Raw genomic sequence first — 17,740 nt, 5'->3', positions numbered from 1 at the left:
CTGAGTTCCAGGCCCACCTCCAACTCCCGACTCTGGTTTCCTGGGAGGCAGTGGTAATGGCTCAAGCGATTGGATTCCTGCCACCCACATGTAAGAGCTGGCTGTGATTTTTGGCTTCAGCTTGGCCCAGCCATTTAGGAACTGAACCAGTAGACTCTCTCTCAAATGAACAATAAAGAAAAAAAAAATTGAAGACCCAGTGAAGCAAAGATACTCTGGAGTCAGACTGGAAGTTTTTAGTAGTTGGCCTTCTCTTAGAAATAGTTTTTGTTCAGTATTTTATTTTGCTCTACATGAAAAATGTAAATAACATCTGGACCCACTGGTTATTTAGTTTTGTCCCTTGAACTTTGTCAAATAAACTGACAACTACATTGTTCATATAGCTTGGAAAAAATAATTTGTATTTAGTTGTCATATAATTTTTTTTATTTAAAATGATGGTGGAAATCAATGTTGCTACAGAAGTTTGATATTAGATTTTTACTATATGTTCTTTGTATGCCTGTTTTTAGTATAATCTTAACTTTCAGAAGTTTGAAGAGTTTTTTTTTTTTTCTAACAGAACTTTCTGTTGGTTTTTTGGATGTTTGCCTGGAAAACTTCATTATTAGAAAGTACTTTTTTCCCTCTTTATAGGTTTTGATTAAAAATTAGTTATTAAGTGAACTGTTTAGTATTTTTTTTTATTTTTTTGACAGGCAGAGTGGACACTGAGAGAGACAGACAGAGAGAAAGGTCTTCCTTTACCGCTGAGTATATGGATTCATGAAATAAATAAGTTAGGATCAATTATTTTCTCCATAATAAAGTAATTGCTGTAGGGGAATTTTAAATACCAGATCCCTGAGGACTTGGTTCACAAAGGTCTAACTTGCAGAACCAGCATTTCTTAGTGTCACGTGTATTGGGCATTTTCCTCCTGTGCATATCAGGTGGAGCATTTCTGGGGGGCCTCTCATACCCTGGGTAAATGTATATGTCTCATTAGGTATGGCTACTTTGCTCCGTTGGTTGAGCCAACAGACTAATGAGGTTTGGGTTCTGTTCCCAGACAGCCAGCTCCTTTCATTTCTCTCTGTGCTATACACAGACTGCACTGTTATCCCTGGGTGCCTTGAATTCCTATGAGCACATATACTGTGCACAACTCTTTGTGACTTGGGAACTGATAGTAAGTTTATGGCTATAGAGTACTGGAATGATTAAGGAAGGAGCAGTTTGTCCAGGTTCAATGTTATGGCTAGCTAAAGGTTAATCAGAAAACTCTCTTTCCTTCACTGGTGACTTTTGAAAGTAATTCTAAAATAAATTAGCTTGATGCCTGGCATACCCTTTTGCATTAGAATAGAAGCCTGTTTATTTGCTGGTCATCACAAGCTGCCTCAGGATAATTCTTCTCACCGCCTTTCAGGGTTAATTCTCCAGAGAACTTTGAGAGGATGAATCAGGGAAGTCTTAGCATTATATGGGGCCTATAGAGATTATCTAATTTCCTCACCTTCAAGTGAGAGACTTGTTTCTCAGGGAGGCATTAGGCACAGCTCCAAGTTTAGAATCAGGTTCCTTTACCAGGTCATCTGAGTCCCCACCACCCTGTTGCAAGGAGTGAGTACCTCGCTATGCCAGGATATCAGCTTCCAGCATTAGCATAGTATTATTGCTTATTCTTACTGATATTGGATTATTAGCACAGCATCCTAGTGACTGTGCCGAGGTGTTACTGTGATCGATTTTAAGATTAAGTTTATTGTCATTTTATTCAGATCCATGTGATTGACCTGACACCAGAATTTATGATCCCTTTTTATATTTTTTATTTTTATTTATATTACTTATTTTATAGGCCGAGAGAGACAGACAGACAGACAGACAGACATAGACAAGGATCTCATATACTGGTTTATTCCATGACTGCCTGCAACAGCCAGGGCTGGGTCGGGCCAAAATCAAGAGCCAAGAACTCAGTATGGGTTTCTCATGTGGATGACAGGGACCCAAGTACTTGAACCATCACCTGCTGCCCCCAAGGGTATGCAATAGTAGGAAGCTGGAATGGAGAGCTGAGTGGGGGCTTGAACCCAGGCACTCTGACTTGGGATTAAAGTATCCCAAATAGCCTCCCAATTGCTGAGCCAAACATATAACACTATTATCCCTTTTAAAAAATACTTATTTATTTGAGATGTAGAGTGAGATAGGACAGACAGGCGAACAAAGAGAGAGAGAAAGGGAGTGGGGAGAGAATACTCCCATCTGGGGTTTCACTCCCAAAATGCCTACTGTGGCAGAGGAGGAGTGTGGGAGAGTGGGGGTGCAGAACTTGATGCAAGTCTCCCATGAGAGTGACAAGAAGCCAGTTACCTGAGCCATCACTGCTGCCTCCAAGGACCTGCATTAGCAGGGACCTGGAGTCAGAAGCCAGAGATGAGAATTGAACCCACCCACTCTGATGTGGGACACAGTTGTCTTAACAGCTGTGCAAACACCTGTTCCTATTATCCCTATTAATAGACTTTTCTAAATAAAACTGTGCTTGAAAAACAAAAGATGAAAATGGCTGGAAAAAAAAAAAAACAAAGGATAGTGAGAAAAGATCTTTTTGATGAAAGGGATAATAAAAACTTTTGAATACCTGCTTTGTACTAAGTGATTAAAAAGTACTCAGAAGACTAATGAGATGCTTGTCAGTTTGTTTTTGGGATCCTAGGAATTTTTCGTAATGGAGAAAACACCTTTTAACAAAAATCTAGGATCTGTGGGTATTCACCACTCAATTATAGTTATCTTTCTTCAGTCATTTTGTGGCATTATCTCATCTGGAATTTATTTAAAATAACAGTTTGTAATTGCTTTAGATGGGTGGACATTTTTAAAGAAATTAGTTCTTCCAATCCATGAATGAAAATTATCTTGATTTTTTATGTCCTTGATAATTTATTTCATAATTTCATTGTAGAAATCTTTCTCTCTTTTTAGGATTTATTTATTTGAAAGAGTTACACAGAGAGAGAGGAGAGGCAGAGAGAGAGAGAGAGAGAAAGAGAGAGAGGTCTTCCATCCCATGGTTCACTCCCCAATTGGCCGCAACAGTGGGAGCTGTGCTGATCTGAAGCCAGGACAGGAGCTTCTTCCGGGTCTTCCACGTGGGTGCAGGGGCCCAAGCACTTGGGCCATTTTCTTTTTTTTTTTTTTTAACTTTTATTTAGTAGATATGAATTTCCAAAGTACAGTTTATGGATTACAATGGCTTTTTCCCCCCCATAACTTCCCTCCCACCCACAACCCTCCCATCTCCCATTCCCTCTCCCATTCCTTTCATATCAAGATTTATTTTCGATTATCTTTATATACAGAAGATCAATTTAGTCTAAATTAAGTAAAGATTTCATCAGTTTGCCCCCACACAGAGCACAAAGTGCCGAATACTGTTGGAGCACTAGTCATGTCATTAATTCACATTGAACTACACATTAAGGACAGAGATCCTACATGGGGAGTAAGTGCACAGTGACTCCTGTTGTTGACTTAACAATTTGACACTCTTGTTTAAGGCATCAGCAATCTCCCCAGGCTCTAGTCATGAGTTGACAAGGCCGTGGAAGCCCCCTGAGCTCACCAACTTTGATCTTATTTCAACAAGGCCATAGTTAAAGTGGAAGTTCTCTCCTCCCTTCAGAGAAAGGTACCTCCTTCTTTGATGGCCCGTTCTTTCCACTGGGATCTCACTCGCAGAGATCTTTCATTTAGGTGTTTTTTTTGTTTTTTTTTTTTTTGCCACAGTGTCTTGGCTTTCCATGCCTAAAATCCTCTCATGGACTCTTCAGCCAGATCCGAATGCCTTAAGGGCTGATTCCGAGGCCAGAGTGCTATTTAGGACAACTGCCATTCTATGAGTCTATTGTGTATCCCGCTTCCCATGTTGAATTGTTCTCTCCCTTTTTTATTCTATCAGTTAGTATTAGCAGACACTAGTCTTGTTTATGTGATCTCTTCGACTCTTAGACCTATCATTATGGTCTATTGTGACCTGAAATTGATCACTTGGACTAGTGAGGTGGCATTGGTACATACAACCTTGATGGAATTGTATTGGAATCCCCTGGCACATTTCTAACTCTACCACTTGGGGCAAGTCAGCTTGAGCATGTCCCAAATTGTACATCTCCTCCCTCTCTTATTCCCACTCTTATATTTAACAGAGATCACTTTTCAGTTAACTTTAAACACCTAAGAATAATTGTGTGTTAATTACATAGCTCAACCAATGGTATTAAGTACAACAAACAAAAATACTAAAAGGGATATAGTATTAAATTGTACATCAACAGTGATGATAAGGGCTGATCAAGTCATTGTTTCTCATAGTGTCCATTTCACTTCATCAGGTTTCCTTTTTGATGCTCAGTTAGTTGTCACCAATTAGGGAGAACATATGATATTTGTCCCTTTTGGACTGGCTTATTTCACTCAGCATGATGTTTTCCAGGTTCCTCCATTTTGTTGCAAATGACCGGATTTCATTGTTTTTGACTGCTGTATAGTATTCTATAGAGTACATGTCCCATAATTTCTTTATCCAGTCTACTTTGATGGGCATTTGGGTTGATTCCAGGTCTTAGCTATTGTGAATTGAGCTGCAATAAACATTAAGGTGCAGACAGCTTTTGTGTTTGCCAATTTAATTTCCTTTGGGTAAATTCTAAGGAGTGGGATGGCTGGGTTGAATGGTAGGGTTATATTCAGGTTTCTGAGGAATCTCCAGACTGACTTCTATAGTGGCTTTACCAGTTTGCATTCCCACCAACTGTGGGTTAGTGTCCCTTTTTCCCCACATCCTCGCCAGCATCTGTTGTTGGTAGATTTCTGAATGTGAGCCATTCTCACCGGGGTGAGGTGAAACCTCATTGTGGTTTTGATTTGCATTTCCCTGATTGCTAATGATCCTAAACATTTTTTCATGTGTCTGTTGGCCATTTGGATTTCCTCTTTTGAAAAATGTCTATTGAGCTCCTTGGCCCATCTCTTAAGTGGGTTGTTGGTTTTGTTGTTGTGGAGTTTGTTGATCTCTTTGTAGATTCTGGTTATTAATCCTTTATCTCTTGCATAGTTTGCAAATATTTTTTCCCATTCTGTCGGTTGCCTCTTCACTTTCCTGACTGTTTCTTTTGCAGTACAGAAACTTCTCAATTTGATGCAATCCCAAATGTTAATTTTGGCTTTGACTGCCTGTGCTTCCAGGGTCTTTTCCAAGAAGTTTTTGCTGGTACCTATATCTTGTAGAGTTTCTCCAATGTTCTCTAATAATTTGATGGTGTCGGTTCATAGATTTAGGTCTTTAATGCATGTTGAGTGGATTTTTGTGTAAGGTGAAAGGTAGGGGTCTTGCTTCATGCTTCTGCACGTGGAAATCCAATTTTCCCAGCACCATTTATTGAATAGACTGTCCTTACTCCAGGAATTGGTTTTGGATCCTTGATCAAATATAAGTTGGCTGTAGATGTTTGGATTGATTTTTGGTGTTTCTATTCTGTTCCATTGGTCTATCCATCTGTTTCTGTACCAGTACCATGCTGTTTTGATTACAATTGTTGGGCCATTTTCTACTGCTTTCCCAGGCCATAGTAGAGAACTGGATTGGAAGCGGAGCAGCTGGGTCTCAAACTGGCGCCCATATGGGATGCCAGCGCTTCAGGCCAGGGTGTTAACCTGCTGTGCCACAGTGCCGGCCCCTGTAGAAATCTTTCACTTCTTTTGTTAAATTTATTCCTAAATATTTGAAATATTTGTAGCAATTGTGAGTGGAATTTCTTTCTTGATGTTCATACTACCTAAAGCATTCTATAGATTCAATGAAATCCCTATCAAAATGTCAATGACATTCTTTATAGAATCAGAAAAAACAATTCTAAAATACAGATGGAACTACAAAAGACCCAGAACAGACAAAGCTATCCTGAGGAAAAAAAAAGATCAGGCTGGATTTCAAAGCATGCTACAATGTTTGATTTCAAAGCATACTGCAGAGCTATAGTAATTAAAACTGGAATCAAAACTGACAGATAAATGGAACCAAATAGAGAGCCCAGAAATTAATCCATTATGTACAGGCAAGTGATTTTTGATAAAGGTGCCAAGAACATATATTGGAGGAAGAATAGTCTTTTCAGTAAGTGGTGCTGGCAAAACTTAATATACATATATAAAATAATGAAATTAGATCCCTGTCACTCACCATATAAAAATAACTCGTTGCTCAGAGGCCTAAATGTAAGACTTGAAACTATGAAACTGCTAGAAAAAATGTAGAAGAGACACTTCAAATCATTTTTGGATAAGACCCCAAAAGCACAGGCAACAAAAATAAAACTAGATAATTTGGCGTATATCAAACTCACAAACTTCTGCACAGCAAAGAACTAATATGGTAGAATGGGGGGAAATGTTTGCAAGCTACTTATCTAATAAAGAATTAATACCCAGAACATATCAGGAACTTAACAATTTTTAAAAATCCAGTTAAGAAATAGGCAAAGGAATTTGTTAGTTCTCGAAAGAAGAGATAAGGGTCAGCATTGTGGTGTTGTGGATAAAGACTCTATGATGCCAGCATCGTATGTGGGCACTGATTCGAGTCCTGGCTGCTTCACTTCCAATCCAGCTTCCTACTGATGGCCTGGGAAAAGCAGTGGAAGATGGTCTGAGTGCTTAGACCCCTGCACTCACCTGGGAGACCTGGATGACGCTTCTGGCTCCTGGTTTCTGCCTGGCCCAACCCTGGCCTTTGCAGCCATCTGGGGGTTGAACCAGCAGATCAAAGATCTGTCTCTCCCTTCCACTCTGTAACTCTAACTTCCAAACAACTAAATAAATATTTAAAGAGGAGGTACAAATGGCCAACAAATATATGAAAATACACTTAATATCGTTAGCCATCTGGGACAATACAAATCAGAAAGCACCACAAGATGCCTCCTCAGCGCTGTCAGAGTGACTGTTATCCAGAAGACAGAGGTGAGGATGGGGAGAGAGGGGAATGCTTGCGCGCTGTGGGTGGGAATGTAAATTCGTGCAGCTACTGTGGAAACAGTATGGAGATTTCTTTAAAAAGCAAAACAACAACTAGAACTAGCACTGCCGTATGACCTACCAGTTCCCCTGGTGAGTATATATTCAGAAGACATGAAATGTTGCATCACAGAGTCCTGCTTGACCATGTTCATTGCAGCACTGTTCACAATAGCTAAGATACAGAATCAACCAAGGTGTCCATCATCAGATGACTGGATAAAGAAAATGTAGTATGAAAACACAATAGAATACTATTCAGTCATAAAAAATGAAGTCCTGTCATTTGCAGCAAACTGAATGGAACTAAAGGACTTCATGCTAAGGGAATACCACATGTTCTCCCTCATATGTGGGAGCTCAAAAAACAGGACAGAACTCTGAATACAGAAAGGTGATCCCGGAGGCTGGGAAGGGCAGGAGGAACAGAGAGAGTCTGGATTAAAAACAAATAGAGGGGGGCCGGCGCCGTGGTGCCGTGGGTTAATCCTCCACCTGTGGCGCGGGCATGGGGAGAGGCTCCTGACTCCTGGCTTTGGATCGGTGCAGCTCTGGCCATTGCGGCCATCTGAGGAATGAACCAGAGAATGGAAGACCTTTCTCTCTGTCTCTCCTTCTCACTGTCTTTAACTTTACCTCTCAAATAAATAAATAAAATCTTAAAAAAAAATAGAGGCAGGTGGGTGTAGTTGATCTGTTGTGATGAATATATCGTACAATTTTTTTTAAGATTTATTTTATTTATTTGAAAGACAGTTACAGAGAGGGGTAGAGACAGAGAGAGAGGTCTTCTATCCTCTGGTTTACTCCCCAGATGGCCACAACGGCCAGAGCTGCGCCGATTTGAAGCCAGGAGCCTCTTCCAGGTCTCCCATGCGGGTGCAGGGGCCCAAGGACTTGGGCCATCTTCTACTGCTATCCCAGGCCATAGCAGAGAGCTGGATCAGAAGAGGAGCAGCCGGGACTAGAACCAGCGCCCCTATGGGATGCCGGCGCCCCAGGGCAGGGCTTCAACCTGCTGCGCCACAGCGCCGGCCCCTATTGTACAAATTTAAGGTGTTAATAGGGGAGGCCTGTTGTGGGGTGCATAGGAACTCTTTACAACTTCGCAATTTCTGTTTTGTAAATTAAAACTACTCTGAAATAACAAGCTAAAAAAAAAAAAAAACGAGGAAAAATGTTTTGGTGATATGATCATTTACTTTGCTAAAATAACCCCCAGCAAACTCAGGAAAACTGGAGTTTTGCTCACATTTAACTTCTATTACAGAGAAAGGCTGGGGCGCCCTGGCTGATGTGGACGCTTGTGTGCGTGGGTACTGGTGCTAGCTGTTACCTTTAAGTAAGGTAGTTTGGCGGAGGCCTCCCATCTGAAGAGTTGTTAAAAAAAATCAAAACATCATTTGCTGATGTCCTCTGAGTTTCTGTGGCACGCGGTGCATGCCAAACCCTATGCAAATACTTGCTGAGTATCTACTGTTCTGACTATCCAAGCTGCTCTTCTGATGGTGTGGGTGATTGGGCTTTGATCACAAACAGCTGTGCCAAGTCTAAGCCCAGCAGATGAAAGGTATGATACTGAGAGGAAAGTAATCTGGATGCCTTTAAAACCCATTTAGATATTTTATATGCCAGCAAAATGTAAATGAGTGTATCAGGACTCTTTGTTGCAGGTGCGAGAAATCTCTCCCCTAACTGGCATTAAGGCTGCTGACTCTGGTGCCTGTGGGGTCCAGTGGTGAAGCTGGAGTTAGCACAAGGCCACCAAGAGGGGAGGGAGGATGTCACCAGGGCCCAGTCTAGCTATAAGTGCTGTGTGTTCTGCATTTTTAGGCCAACTTCCCTCATGTCACCTTCAGCCCAGGTCCTGCTAGTTGCCAGTGCAGTGGAAGACTGGTCCCTGCGTACGGTGATCCTGAGTCCCTCTGTCCCTAACTGCATCTTGTGTCCATGCCTGCATGAAATCCTGGCCCTGATGGGCCACTTCCGAGTCATGTTAACCACCTGTTGTGAGAGTTGCGGAGAGTTTTCAGAAGAAAGTCAGGGTGCTGTTCCCCAAAGAGGAGGACATGGGTGCTAGGTGCTCAAAAATGACAGACTTTGTTTTCCATCTTATAAAATGTGAATAATTTTGCATGTGTGGTGAAATGCAATATTCTCCCTGATAGTAGCAAAGAAACAAGACAAACTCCATGTGTGGAGCCGACATTCACCCCTTTCTCCCTTTGCTTTGGCCTGTGTCCGCTTATGAAGTCACGCTGGCAGACGGGCCCTCCTGCAAGATCCATCTTCAACCATTTTGCTGTTTAACCGCACCTGTTTTCTCGCCAGCTCGTGTACTCTGGAATGCAGGAGGTTGGGGTTGGGTCTGACAGCAGATGAACCAGGCTGTGGGGTTGGAGTGGACCACAGTGAAGTAGCTTTGAACAGATTCTTTCTTGGGTGATATTCTGAGGCTTCCATGGGATATTTTGAGCACAGTTTTTATACACCTTGGAAAAAATTCTAAATTCTTGCCTGTTGGAAGGGCGAAGAGATAATCTGAAATCGCTCTTAGTTTAGAAGACTATTAAAAAAGTATTGATACTTATATGCAAGATAACTGCTAACTGTCGCTCACAAATGCACGGGCTGCTGGCTGCTGGGACAGGGGTCCCCCAGATAAGGGGTAACCATGACAGCTCTGGTGGTCAGGGAGCTAGGGACAGTGCTCACATCTTTGCCACCACACAAGTACTGGTTCATGATGGTTGCCTCCGTGCTGCCCATGGCAGCCATAGCTGGACACTGCGTGTGGTGACCTTGACACTCAGACTGCATGTGCATTGTTTGTGCCTCTGCCTGTTTCCCGTTCTTCTTTTTTTGTAGTTTTTTTTTCAGTGCCTCTTCTACTTTCTCAAGCATTCAGTTGTGTTTTTCTCTTTGTTTTCTGAGCTTTGTGCCCACCAGAGCTGCACAAAGCTATTGCTCGGGCTGTGCACTGATGGCATTGGGATTCTGTAGACCCTCCCAGCCCTGATGCTGTACATTGCTATTATTCTATACAGAACGTCAACACTGATTTGCAAGCTGGACAGTATAAATTGAATTAGTCCAGTGGGTACACTATGGAATTTCTATAGAAACTCATGTCATGGTAAATATATGTTTTTAAATAATAGTATCCTTTAAAATCTATTTACTGGGGTTGGTGTTGTGGCATAGTGGGTAGAGCTGCTGCCTGTCCTGGCTGCTCCACTTCTGATCCAGCTCCCTGCTAATGGCCTAGGAAAGCCTTGGAGGATGGCTCAAATGCTTGGGTCCTTGCCACCGACACCCAAATTAGGAGACCCATTAGGAGCTCTTGTCTCCTGGCTTCTGCCTGCTCCAGCTCCAGCCCTGGCCATTAAGGCTACCTGGGGAGTAAACCAGAAGATAGAAGCTCTCTCTCTGCCTCTTTCTCTCACTCTCTCTGTAACTCTGACTTTCAAATAAATAAATCGTATATATATATATACACACACACACACACACACATATATATTTACTTTTTTCAACTTTTAAACATTTATGAGAGAGAGAGAGAGACTGATAGAGAGGCCCCATCCACCAGCTCACTCCTCAAATGTCTGCAGTGTCTGGGCCTGGGCCAGGCTGAGGCTAAGAGTTGGGAAACATAATTGGGATCTCCATGTGGGTGGCAGGGACCCAACTTCTTGAGCCATTACTGCTGCCTCCTAGGGTCTGCATTAGCAGGAAGCTAGAGGCGGGAGTGGACCCGTATCAAACCCAGGCACCCTGATATGGGATATGGGTATACCAAGCACCATCTTACCTGATATGCCAAATGCCCACCCTACATTTTAAAATTTTATGTCAAACTTTGTTATATTATGTTTGCTTAAAGCCCTAATATATTTTTTCAGTATTTTTATTTAGTGAACCAGATTAAAGAGAACCAGTGGGATAAGCTTTTTATAATATAGTTTTACTATACTGTAAAATTTTACTACACTGTAAAAATCTAAAATAATGTAGCAAGTTATATTAAAGCAATGCCATTAGGTTAGATCTATTTTCAAATTATGAGTTAAACATAAATATATTACTTTTAAGATATAAAAATATAGATAAGGGAGGGGCATAATGGCACAGTGGATTAAGTCACTGTTGTTTGGGACTCCTGGGTCCCACGTTGGAGTTCCTGGTTCAGGTCCTGGCTACTCTGTGCTTCTGATCCAGCTTCCTGGTAATACGATCGTGTAGGCAGCAGTTGATGGCCAAGTACTTGTGTTCCTGCCACCCTGTGGGAGGCCTAGTTGGAGTTTCTGGTTCCTGGCTTTGGCCTAGCACAGTCCTGGCTATTGTAGACATTTTTGGATGTAAAGTCTCTCTCTCTTTGCATCTCTCTTTATCTCTTCTCCCCTGCCCCTCCTCCCTGTGTGTCACTCAGCTTTTCAAATAAATATTTTAAAGAATTCAGGTAAAGCTAAGGTTTCCTTGACCACCCTTTGCTTCTTTTCCATCGTACATCTACAGAGTCATGCTTACCATGTAGTATTTGGTGTATATTTTTCCAGGCTCTCTTTTTTCCTTTGCGTTTTCCTATGCAAAAATAACTACTTATAGGCTATATAATCTTATGTACATGTAATTTTGTATAAAAGGTTTCACATTCTATTTATCTTCCTACAAGTTGCTTTTTTTGTATTTAATATGTTTTATAGAGCTGTGGAGGTTAAGATAGAGAAATAGAATTGATTTGCTTTTCTTTTATTTAATCCTATGTTCTCTATATGATTCCATACTATGGCTCTACTCCAGAATGGAGATATTTATCTTGCATTTTCTTACTTTGTCGCTTGTACCTACTCCCTGGTACATGTGTAGGAGGTTTCTAAGGGCAAATATGGAGTAGTGGTTACCATGTTACACTTCAGAGTCACTGCAATTCTAACTGTTACCATAAATGTATTAGAGTGTTGGTGTCCTACAGCTTTCCAAACTTTCGCTCTCATCAGATATCTCATCATTGTGTGTGGTTACCTTTCCTTGTTAATTTTACTGAGAGCCAGCATGAATAGGGTAGACTCGCCAGTCAAGCCACCTTATGCTAATAAGCTGTATGTTCTTGGGATTTTATTGATCTTTCTTCATTTAGATAACTAAAGGGATTTGGTGTTCTGATTAGAGTTTTTAATCCCAGATGAGCCTTTCCTGGGACAAGGATTAAAAGGTCTCAAGCCAGGGGAGTGTTAGGGAAGCTGGAATATTTATGGTTGGATAAACTTAAATCTAATTTTAGGTCTGCCCTTTAATGGGGGTGTTGCCGAGTGATTCCATATATTTTTTCATGTTTGTGTCTTTAATTTCTTTTGCAGCATTTCCAGACATGTTGGGAGCCTAGAACACTTAGAGAAAAAGACTGTGTTTCTTAGCATCGGATTAATTTTTTATGTGCTGTATTACCTTCAAATATTTTATTCTTCTTTGGCAAACACTGTTTTCCCCATTTGTTCTGGAGAAAATGCTACAGATGAGCCATACATTTGGCTTGAGTTACAGATAAAATTGGCAATGTATTTATTATTCCCTGCCTTGCACCAGTGAATTAGTAGGAAATGGTGCTTCATAACCTGACAACATATTAGGACGCACTGTGGTTGGCAGAGAACTTTCAAGGTACGCTTCTGATGCTCTTGTTATATTTGCCTTTTAAGTTTAAATGCTAGTTGGAGCAAATAAACATCACTGATTGCATGATGCTTTTCACCCCTGGTGCGGGGCCTTTCGGTTGATTGGATCTCAGGCAGAGGAATTGGAGCAGGCTTGGATCTGGTGGAATTAGCCTTTTATCTCGCAGGGACCTCCTCCCTGCCCTGTGGGCTCCCAGGCCAGCGTGCCTGGAGCAGCTCTCCCCTCTCCTGCACCCCCAGCCTCCCCGCTCTTTGTGTGAGCTGTTATCCATTTCAGCGGATATGGTTTGTTACCTCTATTTGTACTATAACTAGAAATTTGATAAGGTTATGTGCCTGTCAAATGATTTAGATGTCAGGTGCAGATGAAGCGAAGCAATTTTGACAAGTCAAACATTGGTGCAAAGAGATGGGGGACAAGAATGACCTGCTGAGAGAAGAAAGTAAAATCTCTCGCTGCCTCACTTTCTTTCTCTTTTAACTTTAGGTCAGTACTTTAACCTCTTTAATTTGTCCCTTCTTAAGTGAATGTGACATGGTGACTTCCGGCTTCTATCTAAAGGGCAATGAAATGGAGGCCTGCCTGGGAGGGGAGACACTGGCATTTAGGGAGATTTGACTTTGGGTGTTCTGATAAAAACATCTGGGTCTGGAAACTTTATCTTTGACTGAAGCTGAGATTAAGGTCTTAGAAGACAAGGTTTATTAATGCCAGTGTCTGTTCACAAGTGTAATATGGAGAGCCCTGTATTTTTAGCAAGCTATGCTCCCTTTATAAGGTAAAGGCAAGGGCCCGGTGCTTTGCAGTGTATTTGTTGTCTCATGTTTTGCAGTGATTGATGCTGATGGGCTTGCAAATATCGCCTGTTGTGTGAGGAGACAGTAGGGCTTCCAGCCAACTAGATTTAAGTTTCTAAGAGCCCTTCTTCTTTTTTGTTTTGATCGATGAATACCTCCAAGCTTTCTCAGTATCTAAAGCTCTTTACAATCCATGTTGAAAATATAGATTTGCTTTGCCAGTTACCTCTGCATTAGATTCCTCATTTTTCTAGTGATAGGTTGGGCAACAGTGACTCCATTAAAGTTTGCCTTGGCTGGGTGGGCACTTGGCCTTGCTGTTAAGATGCCAGTTAAGACTCCTGTGTCCCACACTGGGTTTGACGCCTCGCTCTGGCTCCTGACTCCAGCTTTCTGCTCATGTAGACGCTGGGAAGCAGCAGGTGATGGCTCAAGTAATTGTGTTCCTACCACCCATGTGAGAGACCTGGATTAAGTTCCCAGCTCCTGGCTTTGGCCTGGAACAAGCCTGGCCCTTGTGGGCATTTGAACTAGCAGAGAGAAGGTCTCTTCCTCTCTGTCTCTGTCTCTCTGCCTCTCACATTAATTAAAAAAAAAAAAAAGTTAACATGACCAAGGAATGCTTCTGGAGTTGGAGGCATAATCCAGTCATGTGCCACTTGATCTTGTGGAGTTTGGGAATGAATGGAAGTACTGCCTGTAATTCTTCTTGACTGGGTTTCACTATACTCTGAAAGCACAATTCAAGGAAGTAGCAAATTTATCTTCAGGGTAGTTTTGTTTGAGTTTATTTAGAGAAATGAAACACACACAATGCCTGTAATAGCTTTTGCTACTGATGTATTGATGGTGCTGACAAAGAGAAAACTCAGACCAGATGGTTTCCAAACAGTGGGACCACCTGGCTCTTTGGCAAAGGCAACTTATTCCTGTTTCTGAAATGGCTGTACTCGGGTGGACTGTGAAATACAGAAGGAGGGTTGTGGGCTAAGGCAGAACGGCATTCTGAAATTAGTACTGTTAGAAGTTGAACACTTGACCCATGTCAGCCTCAAGCTAGCCCCTCTCTCTCATTTTCAGTATTTGTAGGATCCCATTTTGCTTTCTTCTTTCTCTTTGTAATAAAATCCAATTCTGTATGTTTACATGCAAAGAAAAAAGTCCCTCAAGATGCTTATTCTACAGGGAGAAGAAAAGCCCTAAGTGCTTTTGGGAAACTGACCCAGAAATGGACTCACCTGGACCCTGTTAGTGTCCTCAGACCCAGGGGGCTTTCAATCAGCAAGAGAAGAGTGTCAACGCATTGAACTGCCATGAAATTACATTGAATCATGTAACTTGGAACTGTGAAATAACCAAGTCATATATATTAATCAAAGTGCAGACTTATGCAGTAGTTTTTCTAATAACAGTACCAACAGTTAAACTTTGGGGTTTTCTTGTATTGTTAGTGTTGATTTTTTCCTATCTTTTTTTTTTTTATTTTTGACAGGCAGAGTAGACAGTGAGAGAGAGAGACAGAGAGACAGAGAGACAGAGAGACAGAGAGAAAGGTCTTCCTTTTTGCCGTTGGTTCACCCTCCAATGGCCGCCGTGGCCGGTGCGCTGCAGCCGGCGCATGGCGCTGATCCGAAGCCAGGAGCCAGGTGCTTCTCCTGGTCTCCCATGCGGGTGCAGAGCCCAAGGACTTGGGCCATCCTCCACTGCACTCCCGGGCCATAGCAGAGGGCTGGCCTGGAAGAGGGGCAACTGGGACAGAATCTGGCGCCCCGACTGGGACTAGAACCCGGTGTGTTGGCGCCTCAAGGTGGAGGATTAGCCTATTGAGCCGTGGCTCCAGCAATTTTTTCCTATTTAAATCAGTTATTTTGAATATAGAAATATTAAATTCACCTACAAACTTTTCAAAACTTCATTCTTTAAGACTACAGTTATTTCAGAGTTTCATTTTGAAGTAGTTACCATAGTTTTTCACTCATTTGCTGCACACCCACTGAGAATCTAATTGGTAGTGTATATAACCATTAAAAATCCAATACTGGCTAATATATGTAACGTGAAGAACAATTAAAAGGTTTGTTCTGATCTCATTTACCATGTTGCTTAAAATCTAGTCTTTTAAAAGAAATGATATACTCATATTTTCATTAGAATTACATTTCAATCTAAGTGAAGGTCTTTGAAGTTTACAAAATGTTTGAATGATCGTCTTGTAGCCTGATAGAGTGGAAAGGGCAAAGACTTTAGGGAAAGCAGATCTGGGTTTGAATTCTGATTCTACTATTCACCAGGTAACAATGCTAGCCTTGAGTCATATTCACCATTCCTCAATTTCTTATATACCTTAGAATTTTTGGATGTAAGTGACAGAAAACCTAACCCTCATTAACTTGAACAAAGTCATTTATTTTGAGAGTATCAGGGTATAAAATCAGGGTACAAAATCCAATTCTAGGACAGGACACAGATGCTACCAGGCCAGGACACTTCTTGGCAGATGAGCTAGTCTGCCTCTCTGGGTTCTGGTGAGCAGACAAAGCTGCTGATAGTTCCAAAGCTTTGTATCTTAGAGTTGTCGTTGCTAGAGATAGAGGGAGACTCACATTACACTTTGGGTTATAACTGCCAAGTCTCTCAAACACATTTTGACAGCTGACTGCCTTGGGACCAATCCACAGTGGTTAAGGAAGATCTTGTACCAAAATGGCACTAGTTGACTAGCCTTAACAGATACAGCAAGGCATGGAACCTTTACTAGAAGGGGGAGGTTTTGGGTGAATGCAACAATGCACATGTGCATTTCTCAGGTGTACCAAATGATGAAATACCCCTTTAATGCAGTGATTTTGAAGATTAAACAAGATGGTCTGTCAAGTGCCCATTACAATATCTGATACCCTGTAGACCTTCAGTAAGCATAGTGGCTATTACAGGGTAGGAGGCAACGTGACAGCATTTCTTCAAACTGACACCGGGATCAGTGTGAAGCTGTCCCTGCCAGCCAAGAAGTCGAAGAAGCTGTGATTCTTCATATGATTCTTCAACACTAGTGATGCATTTACCTCTAATAGTTTCCTTCCTACGGAATGCCTGAATTAGTATCATACTTCTGGTTGCAACACGTGTTTTGTTTTTTTTTTTTTTTTTAAACAAACCTGTAAACATTTCTAGGAGGTTTGTGTTTTATTTTTTAAAGAAAGGGCTTTTTTCTCTTTTAAAAATTATTTGACAGAGAGACCGAGAGGGAGAGACAGATAGAGATAGACAGAATTCTCATCCACTGGCTCAGTCCTCCAGTACCTATAACACCTGGGGCTGAGCCAGACTGAAGCCAAGAGGCAGCAGCCCAATCCAGGTTTCCTGTGAGGGTGGCAGCAACCCAAGTACTGGAGCCATACTCTGGTGTTTCCAAGGGTACACATTAGCGGGAAGCTGGAATGGGAAGTGGAGCCAGGACTCAAACCAGGAACTCAGATATGGAAAATGGGCATCCCAAGAGGCATCTTAACCTCTGTGCCAAATGCCTGCAGTGGAGGTCTGTGTGTTTCAAATGAAATCTTATGTTAAGGAAATAATCTTTTATATGTATGTATATGTTGTGATTGAAATGACATGTTGAGGTGCATGGAATTTTTAGGTGGTGAAAGCTATCCATCATGGATCTTAGTGTCATTTGTATACACATTAAGCCAATGAGTTTATAATTATTTTGTATTTTTTATTTCTCATTTTGAAAAAAGAGAGCTTTTTTTCCCACTTTTGTGAAGTGGCAGAAGTGTGGTTCCTCATAGAAAAACAGTTGGTGTTTGCCTGATAGATGATGCCACTGCAGGTGTAGGAGGACTGTTGGGAACAGTTGTAGTGACATTACCAATCTGCTAGGAAGCAGGCATATGTATGAAACCTGAGAAGTCATCTGTCACTCACATGAGCTGTGACACTGTGAGAGGAAGACAGGTTATTTTCACTCCTGACTGTTTTGTGTGAGTTTAGCCCTGTTTGTTTATATTTGCTTGCTTCTTGGCTTACCCTCATTTCTTCTCTTTACTGTAGTTGAGTTGTGGCTTCTCTTTTCTAAATTACTAATTTCCTAAATAGTTATTTCCTAACTGGAAGTTGTCCATTTCCCAGTGCTTTGTAATTCAGAATATGCACACAGGAATGTTTCCTGTTGCAATCGTTTATTGTGTTCTTTCTTA

The 17,740-nt window shown here is 41.5% G+C and overlaps 1 protein-coding gene across 2 annotated transcripts in view; it reads left to right on the top strand.

Annotated features, from left to right (window-relative positions):
* Positions 1-17,740, top strand: part of NEBL (nebulette) — a 395,196-nt gene that overhangs the window by 191,921 nt on the left and 185,535 nt on the right. The gene's annotated exons all lie outside the window — the stretch shown is intronic.

Source organism: Oryctolagus cuniculus, chromosome 13, assembly GCF_051225735.1.
Source record: "Oryctolagus cuniculus isolate XC-2025 breed Fujian yellow rabbit chromosome 13, ASM5122573v1, whole genome shotgun sequence".
Classification (NCBI taxonomy): domain Eukaryota; kingdom Metazoa; phylum Chordata; class Mammalia; order Lagomorpha; family Leporidae; genus Oryctolagus; species Oryctolagus cuniculus.
Note: the sequence above shows the minus strand (reverse complement) of the source record. Positions and strands in the feature narration are given on the sequence as shown.